General features: G+C 45.6%; 1 long non-coding RNA gene across 1 annotated transcript in view; it reads left to right on the top strand.

The window, feature by feature from the left end:
• Nucleotides 1-15,175: 15,175 nt before the first annotated feature.
• Nucleotides 15,176-20,985, top strand: part of LOC132370670 (uncharacterized) — a 65,630-nt gene continuing 59,820 nt past the window's right edge. Inside the window, exon 1 of the long non-coding RNA XR_009504655.1 lies at nt 15,176-15,283. This is a non-coding gene — a long non-coding RNA (uncharacterized LOC132370670). The remainder of the gene's footprint in view (nt 15,284-20,985) is intronic.

The following is a 20,985-nucleotide window of genomic DNA, read 5'->3' as shown; positions in this document are numbered from 1 at the left end:
TGGAATTGGGATTAAACACTAATTCTTTTAAACCATAAAAACTGAGATGAACAAAAGGGAAAATGTTCTGCCTCTGAATAACTCAAAGGAGCCATCTGTTTGCCATTGAGAAAATGGCCCAACTGATAGATTTTGAACAAATTCTGACATATTTTTATCTGGATTGGAATGCATATGGACAGCCATCCCAGAAAGAAGGCACATTACTTCCTGGCTAACATGTCAATCTGAACTTCCCTGAAGCTCCAGAAAACAAGTTATTTGTGTACCGACTCACAAATGAGGAGACAAAGAATAAAGTGATATCTTCATAAATTCTGCCGGAGACGTATGTTTCCAGCCATTAGGAAGGAAAGATGGCCTGAGGTTCCTTCTAACTTCATGGCGCGGCAGCCACTGGTGGGATGAAGCTCTCTGGCTGTGCCTTCAGTGTCATCTTTCAACAAGGGCGGAAGGGCCTCATCCGCTAGTGTTCTGAGACTTTCCAAATTAAGTGAGGTCGGAGCTATGAGATTGTAGAAACTGAACTTGCTGTCCTCCCAACTCCCCACCTGGACACTCTCGGCATCAAAGAGCAGTCTAATTCTAGAACGTAAGCTCTCTGCTAATCCCACCCCCATCGGGGTTGGGTGATAGGGGAGAATTCTGTTTGCTCTGGCCCCAAAATCAGTGGATTGGGCATCAAATTAGTCCAACCATTAACCCCACTCTGAGTGGCTCCTGAGAAGACCTCAGATCTGTTATGAGCTACCTGAGGGTGGAAGTTGGCAAGCACTCACTGCAGGAGAGGTCTGGCAGCAGATAGTCAGACACAGAATGAGAGTCGAGGATCAGAACTCGTACGAGTAGTTAGGCTGCCTCTGTGTCCCCAGTAAATCTGAGAGCAGACCAGCTTTGAGGAGATATAGATTAAAGCAGATAGAAACTAATCTGGGCACCCTCTGACAGTTTAAGAAGTCCCTCGTTCTCCCCTCCATTTACCACACCAGGGAGACAGTCATGCCATTGGGCTTTTCACACTCGTGTTTCTCAAACTATACAGCCTTGGGACATTTTCTCTGGGTTCATGAGTTTTTGACATTTTATTTGAATTTTGTGTTTTCATTTTGATGAAAATCTAAAAATAATCAATACAAGTATCTTGTGGATCAACTGGCTGACAAGCTCAACCACAGAATTTCCGTATCCGCATGTAGGTTTGTGTTTATGACAGCATAGAGGACAAAGAGAACTGTTTGCTAACTCAGGCTAATGGAAGTTGAACAGGACAACTTCCACACAAATGATGTGGTCATTGTCAAGTGAAAAACAAATGCCCTCACTACATGCTGTAGAAACAAAGATATCATGATATTTATAATGGAGGCTATTTAGAATAGAGGAATATTGTTAGATCTGTGGATTTGTTTATACTTTATAAATTTGTAAAGGTTTATCTGAATGAGAACATTTACACAGTGTTGTTTTATTTAAATGTATACATTTGTTTTGGTTTTTAAGGAGATTATACCTAGGTTAATGTCTACACATATTTAAGTTACTTATGATAATAAAATAACTGGTCAGCATTTTTTCCTTTAAAAGGGGTCCATACATCATTTAAGTTTGGAGCACTATTATTTCCTGAACATTACATCATCAGTTTCTCTGATACAGTGGAGTTTACCCTCTATTGGCCAGTGGGTATGGTAAATATTTTTGAGGGGTCAGACTGACTTCTTTACTTTTTTATGGCCTCCTTGTTCACAGTCCTTTCCCCTGAAGAATGCTGAATGGGCCAGCAGCTTGAATGGAGAAACAGTTCATCTGAGCACTTTAACTGTTCTAAATAGGAACAGAAAGTTCTGGAAGGTCCTCAAGGGCTAGCATTTGGTCAGAGGGACAAAGCAGAAGCCTCACAGCAGATCAGGTAAGAATTAGATCCAGGTAGGCAGCAGGGCAGCCTTCACCCCCATCCCCACAGTATCTTTCCTCCCACCTGCCCCACTGAAGACAGGACCAGCTCCAGAGCCTGGAGGAAGGAGGCTGGGAGGACAGAGCCTGACGCTGAGACTCCATTTACCCTGACTGTGGAGGTGGTGAGGGCTGGGAGGCAGGAGCCTGACTAGTAGACTCACAGATCATTGGCTGGCTGCAAAGAAAACAAATTATTTTAGACACAGTTGACTGTAGACAGTGAAACACCAAGGCCATCCCAATAAAACATCACATTGCTTTTGACTTAAGTTGAACTAAAGAAGGGAAGCAAGGATCCATTAGAAGAAATTGTTGAAATGTAGAGGCTTTGCCCCTAAGTCCCATCCATGGCCCTTTCAATGTGGGCAGCCTGCTCGTGGACAGTGCAGGGACCTGGGAAGGACGTGCCACCAGGGAGGGGGGACAGTCAAGGCCAAAAATGTCTGCTTTAGGACACTGCTCAGGGCTGCTCCTGCTTATCCTGAAGCAAATACCCACAAAGCCCAAGAAAATACTGTGAGTGAAGGAGATGGCCAAGCTCTAAGACACAGATAAACTTGGTTTGTACATAAAACACATATGAATGTTTTTTCATCCCACAAAGAAATATTCTTTCCACTGTGTTGCATAAAATACGCAACCCCTTTTTGGTCAGTTTTTTCATTAGTGTTACTAAAGATGTGGATGTAAGGAAATACTTCTCTATCATAAGGAGAGCAATAGTGTAAAGGTGAGGCAAAAGATAACGGATGCACAGTTGAAAGTCCTGAGACGATTGAGCATGGTGGGGACTGTGCTGAGCTGAAGAGCACTCGTTCTGTCTGAAGACAGCAGGCCCTGCTCACGTCTGCTGAGACTACTGTTTGCTTTGCTAAGGCAAAAATTTCTGCTCAGCACTAATTCCAGGAGTCTGCAAAGGGATGGAGGATGATGGCTAAAGGGCCATCCATCCTTCAAATGTGGGCCAAGCACTGGCCGATTTAACCAGTTTGGTGCTGAGCCTTTTTTCCATAATACATTTATCAATTAACAACCTGTAACAGGTAATAGAGGTAGATTCCTGATGCAGAACATTATTATGTGTCCAGCCACATGTAATGAGGTCATTCCCACATCTTGACCAATGGCCCATACTAACACAGCTCTGCTGATGTGAGGATAACGAATTCTATTAAATGAAGAACTCAACATAATAGCAGCTATTAATACCTTCTAATATTAATAGGTGGCATTCATCTTATGTAACAGAATCTGTCCAACTTAGCAGGCACTTCATTTCGCAGCTCTTCCCCAGCTTCTTTAAGTGCCTTCTCACCACACTGACCACTGTCTGCTGGACACACTCCAATCTGTCCTCACTACTAAGGTGGGGACAGGAGGGCAGCACAGAAAAAGTAGCCCAATTTAGGACTCTAGGGCTCTCCTCTTCTCACCTAGAACCTCATCCTTCAGATGTCAGTTTAGGTGCCGCTTCCATCAGGAAGCCTGCCCTGCTTGTCTCCTGCACCTCAACGACAACAAGAACTGAATTAAGTGCCCTCCATTAAGGTTCCCAGAACTGTTGGTTTGCCCATATCTGCCATCACCCTCTGTAGGCTCCTTCCAAGCAGGGTCCTGGCATCCCCGGACCAAAGCATAGAAAGCATTCAAACAAATGAAAAAATAATTGAATGGATTATTAGGTGGATGAATGGATAGATGTATGGGAAAGTGGATGGATGGGTGCTGTCTGCCTTTTTAGAGGTTCTACATAGAGGAAGTGATTCTTCAATACGATGTTTTAATAGAGATCTCGCCACAAGATGGCGCTCACAATTTTCTTATTTTTTTTTATAGAAAATTTTCAAATCTCAAATTTTAAGCTGTCTTAGAATCATTATGTAGGTTTCACAGTCAATTTAACTTGTTTGCCATACTGTCCATGTTTCTTGTTGCATCACATTTCACACAATTACAAACATGATCTTTCCCCTGGACGTCAAGACACAACCTTGCATTTTGTTTTGACATTGGTTGGGCTGCTTTGTGGCTTGCCTGATGGCCGCAGGGTGTGAGGAACAATGTCAGTCACCAGACAGTACAGGAAATGAAGGCATAGTTTTTCCACGACTCCATCCCCAACAACAAAGAGTCAGCAGAAAAATGAAACCTTGGCTTGAAATAGCTACTAACCTTTGGATCCATGAATTTTGCCTCAATAAAATAATAACCTCTTACATTGTACAGTGCTATATGCTGTACAAAGCAATTTCACATCACAGTCATAGTTTCTGAGCTCCTAAAAACTATGCCAGGTACTTTAGATGTATTATCCCCTTTCAATCCTCATACCATGAGTTAGGACTTAATACCTCCCATTTTACAGATAATAAAATGAAGGTTCAGAGAAGGGATGTAATTTGCCAGAATGATACAGGTGGTAAGTGGCAGAGCTATAATTGGGACCCTGGTTTGTCTTTACTCCACATTAATTTGCCTCCCATTAAGGAAGGTATTAGACAATAAGGGAGAAAGGGAATTGCCATGTATACCTCCCTGTGAGGCACCTGTTATCCTCCTGTATTCACGTGTGTGCACACACACCTCGGAGCAGCCCTATAGGAGAGTAATAATTACTATTTTCATGTACCCACAACAGGCCAGGCACAATGCCAAGTGCTTTCCCATACATCATTTCATTTCATCTCTATCTGCCTCTGTGAGGAAGATATTATTATCCCATTTTAAAGAGGAGGAAATTATAGCTCAGAGAATGGTTTTCTCTTATGTCACAGAGGACCCAAGTGCAAGGTCTGACTCAAACTCAGTTCCATCTGACTTCAAAGCTCCATGGCACCATATGAGGTTGCCAAAGGCCACCTGTGTGTGGGTAACTTGGGAATTCTGGGCAGGATTCCTGGAGCTGCCTCTTTATCTGCTCTTGTCAAACTGCCCAGTTTCCCCAAACATTTCTCTGGACCTTTGCACATTCTCTTCCTCTGCCGAAAATGCCCTTCCCTACAGAGTCTGCCTGGAAAACTCCCACTCGCCTTTTGAGATCCAGCTCAAATGTCCTTTTTCCCATGGTGCCTCCTCCGCTGGCCCCTTCGCTAAATATATACACATATCCTCATGCTATGACCATTGTCCTTCCTCTGGGTCCCACCGTCCACCACACACTCCCACACACACACGTGTGCGCGCACACACATCCTGTGGTTCCTTACAGAACAACACACGTCCCCCTGCGTGGTGTCAAGAACTGTGAAGGATCTGAGCTTTCCCCTGCCTACAAGCTAACAAGCTGGCCTCCGCTTGCTCAGATGCTGGCAGAAGACCCAGATTCTGTCTTCACTCTCTCTCCAGGTCCTCTAACAGCGACCTGCTCATAGCAGGCGCTCCAGCAGTGATTGCTGAATGACTGAAAGAATGAGTTCAAAGGAAGGTTCAAGGTTCAAATCTTTGATGGTACGTAGCTATGAGACACAGATTATTGGCATATCCATGTGGAGGTGAAGAAGGAAAGGGCAGAAGGGCAGTGAAGAGAAAGACATACACAGCAACAGCAGATGGAGTCTGCGGAGACAGGAAAGTTCCCATACATGGACCAGTTAGAGCATACGTGTCTATTTGTAAGCACTAAAATCCCCAGCTAGAAAATTCAGGAATCCCTGTGTATTCTTTTTTTTTTTTTTTTTAACCCATCTAGGACTTACTCTATGCCAAGCACCGGCTTGGAAAGCTTCAAGTACATTAACTGTGTTCATTTTCATAGTCTTTGTGACTGCCACAGGGAACTGAGTTGAATGTGGCAAGGCGTGACCCTCTGTGGCTTCAGAAGCCATGTGAGAAAAGGTCATGCACCTTTGCCAGTTTCTCTTGGGAAGCTTTGAAGCCTTTCAACAGTAAGAATTTCAGCTACCCTGAGGCCACCAGGCAAAGAGCACAGGGAAAGGGAGAGAGACGCCTGAAGAGCCCCTCTTGTTTTCAGGTCCAGCTGCTTGAATGTTTTCAGCCCCTACCTCAGACTGAGAAGAACTTTCCATGTGACCCCAGCCCTTACCACCACTGTGAGAGATGGAGAAAGGGCTGCCTCACGGAACCCTGTCTAATCCCAGACTCCGCAGCAAAATAAATGACTGTTACTGGTTTCTTTTTTAATTAATTATTATTTATTTATTTATTTATTTATTTATTTATTTATTTATTTATGGCTGTGTTGGGTCTTCGTTTCTATGCGAGGGCTTTCTCCAGCTGCGGCAAGCGGGGACCACTCTTCATCACGGTGCGCGGGCCTCTCACTATCGCGGCCTCTCTTGTTGCGGAGCACAGGCTCCAGACGCGCAGGCTCAGTAGTTGTGGCTCACGGGCCCAGTTGCTCCGCGGCATGTGGGATCCTCCTGGACCAGGGCTCGAACCCGTGTCGCCTGCATTGGCAGGCAGATTCTCAACCACTGCGCCACCAGGGAAGCCCACTGTTTATTTTGTTTGTTTGTTTTTTTAACTATTATCATTGACATAACAAAAAGCTGTAAACATTTAATGTATACAAGTTGATGAGTTTGGAAATAAGTATATATCCGTGAAACCATCACCACAATCGATGCATAAATATATCTGTCACTTCCAAAAGTACAGTGTTGTTGACTACAGGCTCATGCTACTCAGTAGCTCTCTAGGATTTATCCATCTTGCATAACTGAAACTTTGTGTCCTTTGACACAAACCTCCCTGTTTCCCTCAGCCTCCAGCCCCTGGCAACCATCATTCTACTCCCTGCTTCCATGAGTTTGACTATTTTAAATACCTCATATAGGTGGTATCATGCAGCCTTTGTCCTTCTGTGTCTTGCCTTATTTCATTTAGCATAATGTCCTCCAGGTTTATCCGTGTTGTCCCAAATCGCAAATCCACTCAATATTATCTTTTTGAGATTTACAGAATTGATACGTGTATCTCTAATTCATCTATTTTAATTGCGGTATGACATTTCATCTTATGAATAAACCACAGTTTATACAACACAGTTATGTAACAACTTAATGGGGGACAATTTGGTTGTTTCCACTTTTTCTCTAGTATTCTTTCTTTCATTTATTTTGTTTTGTTTTGTTTTGGCTGCATTAGGTCCTTGTTGAGGTGTGCGGAACCTTTTGTTGTGGCACACGGGCTTCTCTCTAGTCGTGGTGCACGGGGTTCTAGGGCACTTGGGCTACGCAGTTTGCGGCACGCGGGCTCTCTAGGTGAGATGTGCAAATTCAGTAGTCGTGGTGCGCGGGCTTAGTTGCCCTGTGGCATGTGGGATCTTAGCTCCCTGACCAGGGATCAAACCCATGTCCCCTGCATTGGAAGGCGGATTCTTTACCACTGGACCACCAGGGAAGTCCCTCTAGTATTCTTCTTAACAGTGCTGTAAAAGACAACTTGGCATACACCTCCTGTGCACAAGTGTATGAACTTGTCTCAGGTATGTTCCTAGGAGTGGAATAGCTGGTCAAAGGGCAGAAGTGTGATTAACGATCTTTTGTTCACCCTTCCAGATACTACCCTCCACCCTTTTCATTCCTTCTCTAGAGCCCAGGAAGCTGAATTATGTGGACTAATCACCAGGCTCCTTGCCTTCTGCCTCATGTTGTGTTTGGCCAATGGAGAGGACCAATGGGAGATTGGAGGGGGGAGGAAAGTGAGTCATGGTTTTTATTTCCCTAGAGCCCTCCCTATGGGATTGCAGCTGGCTGGCTAGGTCCCTCCATTAGAGGTCGCAGGTTGACTTCTCCTCAAGGCCATCTCTGTCTCCAGATTCCAATAACAGCTCCCTCATCTTTCCCTTTCAGGCCTGGGTGTGGTAAGTTCCCACTAACACTAGTTCCTGGGGAGTGCACTATTCCTTGTGATTTTCCGGCATCTTGTCCCTGACTTTCTAAATAGCCCCGTTATTAAACTCTCCTCAAATTATACACTGGAGTGTGCCACCTGTTTCCAGCCAGAACGCTGGCTGATACAACATGCATCTTCAATTTTACAGTCTGTAAATTGCTCCCCAAAGGAGCTACATTCATCCACACCCTCACAGATCTGTGTATGAGATCCCACTTCCCCACATTCTCTCTAAAACTTGATGTGATTTGCTTCAAAACTTTTGCCAGTGAGGATGAGCAGGAGCATCTTTCTTTTTTTTTTTAATTTTAATTTTTATTTATTTATTTATTTATTTATTTATTGGCTGTGTTGGGTCTTCATTTCCGCGCGAGGGCTTTCTCTAGTTGCGGCAAGTGGGGGCCACTCTTCATCGCGGTGCGCGGGCCTCTCACTATCGCGGCCTCTCTTGTTGCGGAGCACAGGCTCCAGACGCGCAGGCTCAGTAATTGTGGCTCACGGGCTCAGTCAGGAACATCTTTCTACATGTTTATTGGTCTATAAGTTTCTTCATGTATAAGTTGCCTGCTCGTATTCTTTTCCTGATTTTCTGGCGTTTTCTTTTTCTTACTGATTTAAACGAGTCTTTTTGGTATACTGAATGTTAATTCAACTTGGACTGAAGAAAATCTTCTCCCAGTCTAGGTCTTGTCATTTCATTTGATTTATGGTTCAGCTTTCAGTTTTAAGGTGGTCAACATCGTCGATCTTTTTCTGGTTTTGCTTTCTATAATTTACTTAAGATAGTCCTTCCTAACCAGAAAGCCTTAAAGATATTCTCTTTTATTTTCTTCCAAAAGTTTTACAGGTTTGCTTTTCAATTTATATCTTTAACCTATCTGGAATATATTTTTGCATTTGGTAAAAGGTATGGATATAATTTTATTTTTCCATATAAATAACTAATTTGTTTGTTGATAGTCTCTCCTTCTTCACCAATTTATAATGCCACATCTACCATGCTTCAAGACTCCATGTTTACATGGGTTGTTTCTGGGCTCTTCTATTGTCTATTTCTCTATTGCTCTCCCAATAACACACAGTTTTTATCAAAAGTCTGGATATCTGGTAGAGAATCATCCTACCACCTCCTGCCCAAACCTGCTTCTTCTCCAAAATTATCTTAGGCCTGCTTTTGCATGTGCATTTTGGGTTTTTGATACACTACGTCAGATCATGACAATTTTCTTCTAACTTTCTAATAATTTTAATAATAAATGACAACAATATATTAGTAATATATATTATAAATGATATGTACTCTATTATATGTAATAATAAATTATATATAAACTTATACATAATGATTTTCTGTATTAAGAAAATCATATGAATTTTCTTTTAATTTGTTAATGAGGTATATTACATCAACGTATTCTCTCATATTGAACATTTGAATTCCAGAGATAAATCCTACTTGGCTGTATTATTTTTCTTACTACAACTGGTTTACCTAAAATTTTTGCATTTATGTTAATAAGATAGATTACTCCATAATTTGTTTCTTATTTTATCCATGTCTGTTTTTTGTTAAATAGCTCACAAATGGTAGCTTTCTTGCTTTTTGTATTATGTGAATTAGTTTAAGAGGGATTATCTGATTTTTGAAGGTTTCCTACAACTCTCCTGTAAAAACATCTAAACCTGGTAGCTTTTGAATTAGATTATTAAGTATTATTTCTAGTTCATTTCATAGTTATAGGTCTAGTCAAGTTTCCTGATTCTTGCTGAGTCACTTTTAGTATGACTAAGTATCTATTAGTATCTATTTCTAAGTATCTATTTCAGGAAAGTTTTCAAAAGCATTTTGTAAAGGAGCAGCTCTGCCGTGGCAGCACAGTGACCTTGAACATTTCCACATGGACCACACAGCCAAGGCTTCTCCACGGTCTGACCTATATCTTTGCAGAACACCCTGGCATCCTCCCAAGAACATCGCCAAGATAGGCAGTCTTGTGAGGAACCGTCCTTCCGCTACCTTGCAGATTGTTCCCTACTTTGTGGGAGGTTGCCATGAGACAACAAAGTTTTGCTAAATGAATGAAACTCAGACCTTCCGTCTCCAAATCCATTAGGCTCCCCTCTGTCCCATGCTACCTCCCAGTCATCACAGGAAGGACCAAGCCCACCTGGAGTAGCCTCACACCCAAGTGCTTCTGAATCCCTATTCCTCCTCTAAGGTCAGGGTCTAGCTGGGGCTTTTGCCTTGGTTGTGGGGGCAGGGGGGGGGCCGGGACTAAAGCCATATGTATGGCTGTGTCCCTCTCTAGGCTGGGCACGGTATCTGGCACAGGGCCAATGACATCCCAGAGGCTCAGAAAGCCTGGGTGATTGAGATGGATTGGCTTTTTGATTTGAGGAGCCTCAGGCACAGAATAGTGCTGACTTGAGGAACTATGCTCCTGCCGTGACTCATACAGCAGGACCCTTTAATGGGGAATTATGGAAAGGTACTGCCTGGAGCTATCTTAATTAAGAACAACCTGATCTTGATTGCAGCCTCTGAGAGGACTCTCCTCCTCATCCTCCCGTCTCCTTCTCTCCTTGACATCTAGAGGCAGAATCTGGCTTCCTTTGACAAGGCTTTCCTTCTCCCAATAACACTGCTGACAGGCTCAGTTTGGAAACAGTTGAGCTAGTTGGGGATGGCAGCCCTTCAGCCAGGCTCCCTAATGGGCAACCTAAATCAGTGGTTAAGAGAGATCTCACTGCACCTGTGTTGCCCTGGCTCTCAGGAAAGGCTGGGGCTGAGGTTAGAAATAGGCTGAAGATAATCAGGTTGGCTGCTCTTCCCAGCAGCCACTCTCCCTACCCCTGTCCAAAGCTAATTTATCCTGGAGACTATGCTAACCAGAGAATAAAGATGGACTCCCTCTACCCCCACCACCTCTCATCTCCAGTCCCCAACATGAGGGCAGGCTGGGCCTGAGCCCCCAAAGGAAGGAAGGGTACCACCATTCTCTCTCCGTGTGCAAGGACATCTTATTAGGATGTTCGGGGGCCACAACAGAGGACTGGGCTCCAGGAAGTTCTGGCTTCCCAAGCCAAGTTCCAAACCCTAGCCCAGAACCAGATACCACCTGACAGCTTCCTGTCAGCCCAGATTCCCTCACTCAGCCTCTCCCAGGAGTCTCCATCACTGGGCTCCATCCACTCCATCTTTATTCAGTGCACATTTACTAATGTGTGTGAGGTCCTGACACGTTGTGGTTCCATGTCCTTCCTTCCCTTACACCTTCTCCAAACACACACACACACACATTATACTTTTAAAATCAAGTATTTATTGAACTAATAAGAGTTTCCAAAAAAGCTTTATCACCAGGTACGACTCATCTTTTAGTTGGTGGCTTTAGGTGTCTCTGGTGCCCAGCTTCTCCAGAGAGTAATTAATAAAGTGTAAACAAATATTTAAATCATTTGGGAGATCACTAAGTAAAAGCCCTAGGGGTGAGCTTCTTGTAATGATACGGCCACTCCTTAAATCATCTGTGGGCAAAAACTTCTTAAACAGGGAGCCCCTTGAATAGAAGTCCTACTTGAATGAACAGAGCCATTAAACTTCACCTGGCAGGACAAGATGGGGAATACTGTATATCCACTGTCCTTGATATATTCAGCTGCCCTAACTGGTTCTCAAGGGATACCAGAACCCTAATCTCAGAAAACAGATCCCTCTTACCTGGAGCCCTGGCTCTGCTTCTGCTACCTAACCCTGTCCAGTGGCTTCCTATTACCCAAATCAGTAATTCCTGGAGTGCGGCTCCTGGACCAGCAGCATTAGCATCACTTGAAATATATAAGAAATGCATATTCACAGGCTTCACCCCAGGCCTACTAAATCAGAAACCCTAAGGGTGGGGCCTCACTATCTCTGTCTTAACAAGCCCTCCAGGTGATTCCAACAAGCAAAGTTTGAAAACCACTGCCCCCAATAGAGGTGCACTCTTAGCAAGATATGCAAGGCCCTCCACAGAGACACTGCTGGCCCATAGGAGCTTTTTTGTAAATTAGAAGTAGAGCCTCATCTGGGAGGACGTAGCTATAAGCACGTGCTTACCAGGTGGAGCCAGAGCTGTATTTCAGCCCCTCCGCGCCTTGGCAGGTGTCCTCATAAAGCGAACGGCCTGCAGTCACACACTGCGGCCCTGCCCCCAGGACCAGACCTTCCAGCCCTACATCCCACCACTTGCCTCCTCATCCCTATGTTCCAGCCACTCCAAATGTTTTACAATTCCCTGAACACATCCTGGTACTTCATGCTTCCTTCACAACTTTGCCCAAGCTATTCTCTGTACCTAGAATGCTTTTCCCCCATTTTTCCACCTAGAAAACTACCACAACCTTTAAGACTCGGCTTGGTCATCTCCTCATCCAGGAAATATTTGCTGACTGCAGGAGAGTCAGATTCTACTCCTCTAGGCTCCCTTATCGCATTGTGTTCACCTCTCACATTGCCCTTGCCTGGCTGTATTTTAATTGCTGGTTTCCTTGTCTCCGTCCTCTATAAAGCAGGATCTATGTCAGATTCATCTTTGTATCCCAGTGTGAAATTAACAAACAGAAACCTCAATTAAATAGTCAAGAGACCAGAAGACCAGAAAGGGGAGCTCTCATGCCCTGCCATGACAGCCGAACCCAACAGGAAGAAGAAAGACTCTTCTATCCTAGCAACAATTCAGCCAATGAAAAGCCATGGACTCTCTGTTTACTCTAGCCCTCCCAACTTCCTTTTCCCCTCTATAAAAGCATTCTCCTTCCCTTGTTGTGTGGGAACTTGCAGGTGGCTCTCCATGGTTGCAGACCTCGAAGTACAATTCTCTGCTGATCTCAAACAAACCCATCTTTGCTGGAGATATATCTGGTAGTCTGTTTACTTGGAGTCAACAACAGTATCAATGAGTTTCTGGAATGTTCATACAATGACAAAATACTGAATATCAATCCTGTGCAAGGCTCTCAGTGCTAGAGATACAGTGAAGATCATGTCAGACAGCTCAACCTCATGGAGCTAATTCATAATTAAGGGCCTGGTACAAAGAGAAGAACAGAGGGAAGGAAGAAGCAAGGCCCTTGCAAAATGGTGGGAGGCAATTGCTTTTCTGAATGATTTAGAATGATTCAGAAGCTGCTTCAAAAGCAGGGTGACTTTCTACTGCTGTGGGAGGATGAAATCCTGTCCTTTCCAGATTCACCTGTGAAGTCGAAAAAGCCAAGACCAGTCCCATGCAGAAAAACATCTTTAATGGGGAGACCTGTCCTCCCACAGGGCTTGGTTCAGCCCCAGCCACTGAAGAGCCATCTTATAGTCCAGAATGTTCCCTGCCTTCCCCATGGCAGCTGCAGCCAGGAGTGTGAACAGGGATAAGACTAGATTAGGAAACATGATGCCTCTTCTCCTTGTAATTAAGGCTCTAATCACTGTATCAAGACTCAAATCAGGTTGGGCTGCCCCTCCTCAATTAGCAGCTTATCTAATTAAAAGACATGAATTGCAAGTTTCAGCTCACTGCAGTAATGCAATAGTGGGGTTCCTTGTGGAACCCATTTGACTTCTGGACTCATTTCTACACCCAGTGAGGAATGGAGGAATAAAATAGGAGTTCAGTTTATATGCAGAAAACATGAATTTTCTCAAGTAGAATGATTTGAAGGTAGAAGGGAGGAGACGCTGAAGAGGCTGTTGCCATGGTCATGAGCAGAAATGCACGAGGGCAAGGCAGTGGGGATGGGGAGATTATTGTAGACAGAGAGCTGTTTGAGATACAGAACTGGATGTGGGAGAGAGGGTGAGAGGAATCAGGAGGGAGAAGAAGGGGTCTAGTCTGGAATCTGAAGGCATTGCAGGAATAGTTAGGACAGATGTTCTGATAGACTTTATTAGCATGGTCCCCAGCCTGAGCCCAGGTCTGTGTGCACGCATGACACACACACTCACATGCACATGCACAGAGCTCCACTCCTTTATTGACATGACTGTGCTATAAAACCTCCCCTTTGGAAAGCTCACCAAGCTCAATCAAAGACCCTCTCTGGGGACTTCCCTGGTGGTGCAGTGGTTAAGAATCTGTCTGCCAATGCAGGGCACATAGGTTTGATCTCTGGTCCAGGAAGATCCCATATGCCGTGGAGCAACTAAACCCGTGGCTCAACGCCACAGCTACTGAGCCTGCCCTCTAGAGCCTGCGTGCCACAACTACTGAAGCCCGCGCGCCTAGAGCCGGTGCTCCGCAACAAGAGAAGCCACTGCAGTGAGAAGCCCCCACTCACCGCAACTAGAGAAAGCCTGCACACAGCAACAAAGACCCAACGCAGCCAAAAATAAATAAATAAAATTAAAAAAATAAAAAAAAACCCTCTCTGTATTCTATTCCCAGCTTCTTCAGTTTCTCTCTGTAATGACAAATCGTAACCCTTTGCTCCCTGGTGCCAAAGAGCCGCTCCTGGGGCAAGAAAGCAGATCGTGTGGCTGTCAGAAAGGAGAGAAAAGAAGCTCAATTATGGTGCTTATCCATGTGCTGAGAAAGGCCAATTCTCACATCCTCACTAAAATTTGGAGTGGACTCAGACATGAACAGAGATTCATAAATACACGCATATACACAGTATGTGTACACACATACATAGAGACAATCCAACATGCAACCCGCACACACACAGATTCACAAATACATGCATATACACTGTATATGTATACACACATATACAGAGACACTCCAACATGCAAACACACACACACACGCACACACAGAGGCTTCCTCACTCAGATTCATACAAACACAGAGAAAACATAAAATTGCATATGCGAACCCATCACACAACAAACAGGCACTCTCTGACAAATGCACATAAATACATTCACTCACTTAAAACAAGAGTTTGGAAATAATTATTCAGAAAATTAAAACAAAAAATAATTGTGTCAATTACCTGGCTTTTTTAAAAATAAAAACTGAATTGTTTCCTTGAAATGTCTCGCCCACGATTCTGAACCCTCTCCAGCAACACCTTATATTTGCATGGTACATTTTACTTGTCAAAGGAAATTCACAGATGTATTCTCCTTCACATCTCACGGGGCTCTTTGAGTTGTATGTTTTTTGTAATTTCCAAATGTATTTTGTGCTGGTTGCTGACTGTTAGCACTCAGCACCATCCCTGCCCCCTGAACTCTTCCTGTATCCACAGAAGCAGGAAACCTAAAGACTACATTTCCCAGATTCTCTTGCGGCAGGGTTCTAGTTTCGAGTCCACGAATGAGAGCCATTCCCGCGAGATTTGAAAGGTGGAGGAGAAACGGAAGCCATGATCCTTCCCCAGACACAGGCCAGCGAGCCAGCTTGTGCAGGTGCTGGAAGGAGGTTCTGCTGCGGCTTCCATTCGTCCCCCTATGAATCGCCTACATCAGGGTTCCAGGCAGCTGAGATCACAGGTGACGGGACTTTTGGTAATTTTAATAACGGATTTAAAGCTCTGATTTTATAGAGTTTTAAGCAAAAAATAAGGACACATTCCTGGAGTAGCTCACAGAATTAAAAAGATAAAGAAGTAAGCAGTTGCAGGAGCCGCAGGGGCTGGGTTCCCCAGGAAGCGGATCTTAGATGGATATTAGCATGGAGGAAGTTTGCTCAGGAGAGCTGTGGAGGGAAGGAAGCAGGACTGGGCGGAGGAAGAACCTGAGGTGTGAACCTGTCATACTTGACGGAAGCCCCAGGCCACCTGGGGAGCGTTCTGAAGCTGGGATGATCCTTCACTGCTGAGGAGAGGATGTCAAGCCTTAATCCCTGCGTGTTTATCAGTGGTCCTGAGTTAAGGAAGCAAGGCTTTGATGACCAGCAAGGCAGCTTTCTTTAGCTAAGGCAATCCCTGTAGTAGACGGGCAGCTCCCAGGCAGATGGAGGTAAGCAGTCCTTCATTCCCATTACAAACTGGAAGTGTGTGTCTCCCCCACTCCCCAAATTCAAACTTTGAAGCCCTAATGCCCAATGCGACTGTATTTGGAGGTAGGGCCTGTGAGGATGTAATTAAGGTTAAATGAGGTCATAAGAGTGGAGCCCTAATCTAATAGGGCTGGTGCCCTAATATGAAGAAGAGACACCAGAGCTCTCTCTCTGCCCTGTGAGGACACAGTGAGAAGGTGACCAACTGCAAGCTGAAGAGAGAGCCCTCTCCAGCACCTGACCATGTTGGCACCTTGATCTTGGACTTTTCCTGTCTCCAGAATTGTGAGAGTATTAATTTCTGTTGTTTAAGCCACCCAGTCTATGGTACTGCGTCATGACAGATCAAGCAGATTAATACAATTCCTGAAGGAGAATATGGGCAGCACATAACAGGGTCCAGCACAGGAACTGAACCAGGGACCCAGTTACCGTCAGCGTTCTCTCTCTCTCTCTCCACTCTCCCCACCTCTGCCTTTTCCCCCGCCAAGTTGTGAGAGAGATCATGACTACCTCCAGCCCCGCCCCCTTCTGAAACCATAATCCAAGAAAGAAGAGAGCTCTCTCTCAGGCTCCAGTTTGGAAAATCAGAGGGAAGGGCTCTGTTTCACCCAGTCCACACCACATGCACCCTCCTGGACCAATCCTGGGCCCGTGACATGGGGTACTATGACTGACTTTGCCTTTGGCCCCATATGCCAGATTTGTTATCAAAAGGCAAAGGACAAGTAAAGATGTTGAGCAGGAAAATAAACTAGAAAGGACACCCTTTATTTTACCAATGATTTGCTCAGTCAGATTTCAGTAGTGCACCAACCCTGTGACATCCAGCAAGTGACTTTGCCTCTGTGAGCTTTGCTGTCCTCATCCATCCAGGGGAGATGGCAGCCGTTGTAGTAAGGAGGAAGGAGGGAACGCGTGTGACAGGCCTGCCTCGCGCAAGGCTGGCACACAGTAAATGTCCAGTAAAAGGTCACTTCCATGGTGGTCTAAACACTGCTGTAAGAAAGAAAATATAATTTTGCCTCTCCAACCTCTGAACCAGTTTTCAAAACATAGAGGAAAAGCAAAATTCTATCGAGGGCAATTATATTGCCCCAGGTCCAAAAACTCTTAAAGTTACCTGGAATATGCATTTCTCAGATAAGAAAACTGAAGCCACAAGAAGTTAATAACTAGCCCAAGATCTCACAAAGAGAAGAGATAGGGCCGGGTTCAAGAACGCTGAACTCTAGTAATATGCCCGGGTACCCCTCAACCAGCTGCCACTCCACCCTGCCATTGTCTCCACATACACCCTCAACCAGGCCCTTGATGCCTCCCAACCCGGGGCTGCAGCCTCTCTTTTCTTTCTCCCAGACACCCAGCCTGTACGTCAAGCCCAGGGCTGCTCAGCAAGCATCGCTGAGATGGAATTGAAACCCACGGAAGTATCTGGAAAGCAAGTGGGGTATCTGGAAGTAATAAACTTCCGACTGCTTGTTCATTGGGCACCCAGTGGGGGTGGCACAGATTTCTCTTATCGCTCTTTCTTAAGAATCAATAAAAAGTTAGTGATGCATTTAGCAGAGATCAAATAAATGACATTAGGTTTCTTTTTTAACCTTTTATGGGACTGATACTCTGATCTTACTCCTAAAAGTCACTCTAGGTCAGTCTGACTCATCTTTTGGTAATTGCATTGCAAATTTTAAAGACTGAGTCTCAGTGTGCTGAGAAGAAAAAGAAGTATTTGATTGGCCAGGGGAGGTGCAAGCAACAAGGAGAAAGTAGCATCTTTGGCTGAGGCTGAAGGATGGATGACTAAGTAGGTGGTGGGCATTGCAGGCAGGAAGAACCAGCAAAGATGTGAAAAGAAAGCAACATGGAATGTGATTGGCACTGGCAGGACCAAGTGGGAGTTTGGGGATCCTTTTGGTGAGTGTCAGAGCTGACTGGGGTTGGAATAGGGCTGGTCACAGTGGCCAGCACTGCCCACAGGCTAAGGCAGAGGTAGTTGGGCTGCAGACAAGGGCATTTCAGAGTCAGAAACAATAGACTTGGAGGACAAACTTGTCTTCTCTGATCCTTACAGGGGAGTCCTGGAGGAAGACAGACCTGAGTTCAAATTCCGCTGCTGCCATCAACTTGATGTGGGATTTTAAACACATGTTTTTTAGCCTCTCAAAGAACCTCTGTTTTCTCAGGGGCTGGAGGCAATAATAGTTCTCCCCTTAGAGTCTGCAAACTCAATGCCTACATATGCCAAGGCAGGGAAAATAAATGACTTTTCCTGGGTATAAAATAACAAGGGATTGCATTCAACTTCTAATGCTAGAAGTAGGCAAACACAAAATATTTTTTAAAACACTGTGCAAGCTAAACAAAACACACTTGGCCAACGTATAAACAGCATGTAAATTCTTGATTATCTCATAAGATTGTTGTGAGAATTAAGTGAGATAATGCATATAAAGTGCTTTGCAGAGTCGAGAAGCTAAACAAAAATAGGCTTTCGTTTATACGAAGTTCAAGAACAGGCTGAACTAATCTATGGTGATAGGAATCAGAAGAGTGTTTATCTGGGAGGAGGAAGGGCATTGATTGGGTATGCAGGAACCTTTATGGTGTGTTGGAAGTTTTCTATTTCTAGTTCTAGGTTGAGTACAGGTGTGTAAACATGTATAAAAATTCATTGAGCAGTACGCTTAAGCTTTGTGAACTTTGATGCATAAAAGTTACACTTCAATCACAAAGGAAATTTTAAAAGAAGTCCTTCACAGAGTAGTAAGTAATTAATAAATGGTTGTGCTTTCCGGGCGGCGGGGAGGGAGGGCGGGCGGCCTGCTGGGTCCGCGCGGCCTCGGGGCCGGAGCCCGGGTCCCCGCCCGCCCCAGCGCCCGCCGCTGGCCGAGCCCCGCCCCCCGTGTCTCCATCGTGGGTCGCGGTGGTCGGATGTGCGCCCGGGTTCGCGGGACAGGCGGGCGCAGAGGTCCCTTGTGTTGGCGGGGGTGGGTGCGGCGAGGTTCCGGCGCCTCCGCGGAGCATCGCGGGTCCGGGGCTGGGGGCGCCGCGGCTTGCTATCCTCTCCGCACTTTCCCGGCTCTGAAGCCTCGAGAACACGGCTAGGCAGCAGTAGTTTAATGGGGAGTTTGCCTGCTGGGAACTAGGGGCCTGCTGGGGTCTCAGTTCTTGGCTGGCCCCGGAACACGAGGTTGCCAGGCGCATGACGGCAGCAGGTAGGAGGGAGCCGCTGGTGCAGTGATGAGCAGGAAAGGAAGGACACTGGCTGTTGGCCTGTGAACCTAGGCAAGAATGACCAGCCGACACAGTCCAGACCAAGGTCCGTGGGCCCAGCTCGGTCCTGTGCGTCTGGTCAGTGGAATAGACCTGCAGGTGTGGCTCTTGTCACTCTAGGACTGGCTTCAGGACAGATCCTGCTGATGCGCCCAGGGCACCGCCCTCAGTTCTGCAGGAGAGTGCGCCCGAGGGGAGCCAGGGGGTGTGCCCGACTCAGCACGGTGGCCACGCACATCCAGTGTGCCGGCAAGGGCAGTGGGGAGCCGGGGAAGTCATGGCCTTGGGAATGTCCTCTGATGAAAAAGAACCCGCAGGCTTATGAAATAACTTGTGTGTGGAACATTGGTGTGTTGCAAAGCAGTTCTGTGTGCTTTTCCCGCTTGGTGTGGATCAGCAGTGCTGAGGCAGCAGGCCGGACACAGAAGTGTGAGCAGAGACCGCTGGGAATCCCCAGACTCCAGGGAAACTAGAGGTGACAGCCAGCCTAGTGAAGAGGACGGGGGTGGGGGCATTGGCAGCAGCCCAGCAGGCGCCCCTCGTCTCAGGGCCCTAATCCTGGCTCCAGCCGGCTGGTCAGGGGAGCTGCAAGGTCTTCTGGGTGAGCAGAGCCCACAGTCCTGAGCTGTTCTTCTCTGTGTTTGGGTCATCACCCCCCATCCAAGGGGAGAATTCTAGATGAGGTTTAAGAATCAGTGCTTTAAGACTGTGGATCTCGGAGTTGAAACCTCAGAAGACATGATTTCAGCACAGGGTGTTAAAGTGAACGGAAGGATTCAACCCCTTTTCAAGGAGGGTGTCTCCATGTGGGCAGAACTAGAGAATAAATGGGTCTTGAATAAAAAAAAAAAAAAGAGGTTGTTATAGTTGTTATTATCATTACTACTTTTATTCTTAACATTATTATGATGATTATGCCACAAGGTCAGTAAACCAATTAAATGAGCAACAAACATTCGATAAAGACCCACTATGTGCTGGGTGCTTATGTCAGATCATATGTATGTAAGTATGTATCCCTCCCACATGCATTTGCTACAGTGTGGGAGGTAGGGCCTATGCCCCCTCGCACTGAATCTGGCAAGGGCTTGTGACTACTCTCATGCATAGAGTGCAGCGGACATGATGCTCTGTGACTTCCAAGACTGGGTCATAAAAAGCACACCGCTTCCGCCTGGCTCTCTGTTGGAACACGTGCCTTGGGAGCCCCTCTTGTAAAAAGCCCTTCGTGTAAAAATTCTGGCTACCCTGAAGGCACCATGCTGGAGAAATCACATGGAGAAAGTACATAGAGAAAGACACGGGAGGAGTGCTGGCTGTTCAGCTCCTTGCTGTTCAAGTCTTCTTAGCCCAGGCCCCAGACACAGGAGTCAGGAAGCCTGTAAAATGACTGCAGACACCATCTGACGGCAACCTCCTGAGAGACCCTGAGACAGAACCACTCAGCCAAGCTGCTCCTGAATTCCTGACCCACAGAAACTAGGAGAGAGAATAAGTGACTATCACTGTTTTAGCCAATAAGTTTTGGGGCGTTTGACCTACATTAGCAGCAACAGGTAACTAATGTAGATTTTGGTACCTGGAAGGGGTATGATACTGTAATAAAAATACTAAAAACAGTGGCTTTGAGGGCAGAAGGTGGAAGTGTATTGAAGAAACTGTGGAATCTGATGGCCTTCAAGGATGCTACCCATGAGGACGTAAAGGAAAGTAAGGAAGATCACATTGGAAGATGGAGGAAAAGGGATCTTTGTTAGATAGTGTGTTGTTCTGCGCGGGCTGCCATAACAGAATACCACAGACTGAGTAGCTTAAACAACAGAAACTTATTTCTCACAATTCTGGAGGCTGGGAAGTCCAAGATCAAGGGGCCAGCCAATTCAGTTCCTGATAAGAGCTCTTCTGGTTTGCAGATGTC

Source organism: Balaenoptera ricei, chromosome 8, assembly GCF_028023285.1.
Source record: "Balaenoptera ricei isolate mBalRic1 chromosome 8, mBalRic1.hap2, whole genome shotgun sequence".
NCBI lineage: Eukaryota > Metazoa > Chordata > Mammalia > Artiodactyla > Balaenopteridae > Balaenoptera > Balaenoptera ricei.
This window is presented reverse-complemented; position numbering and strand designations above follow the sequence as displayed.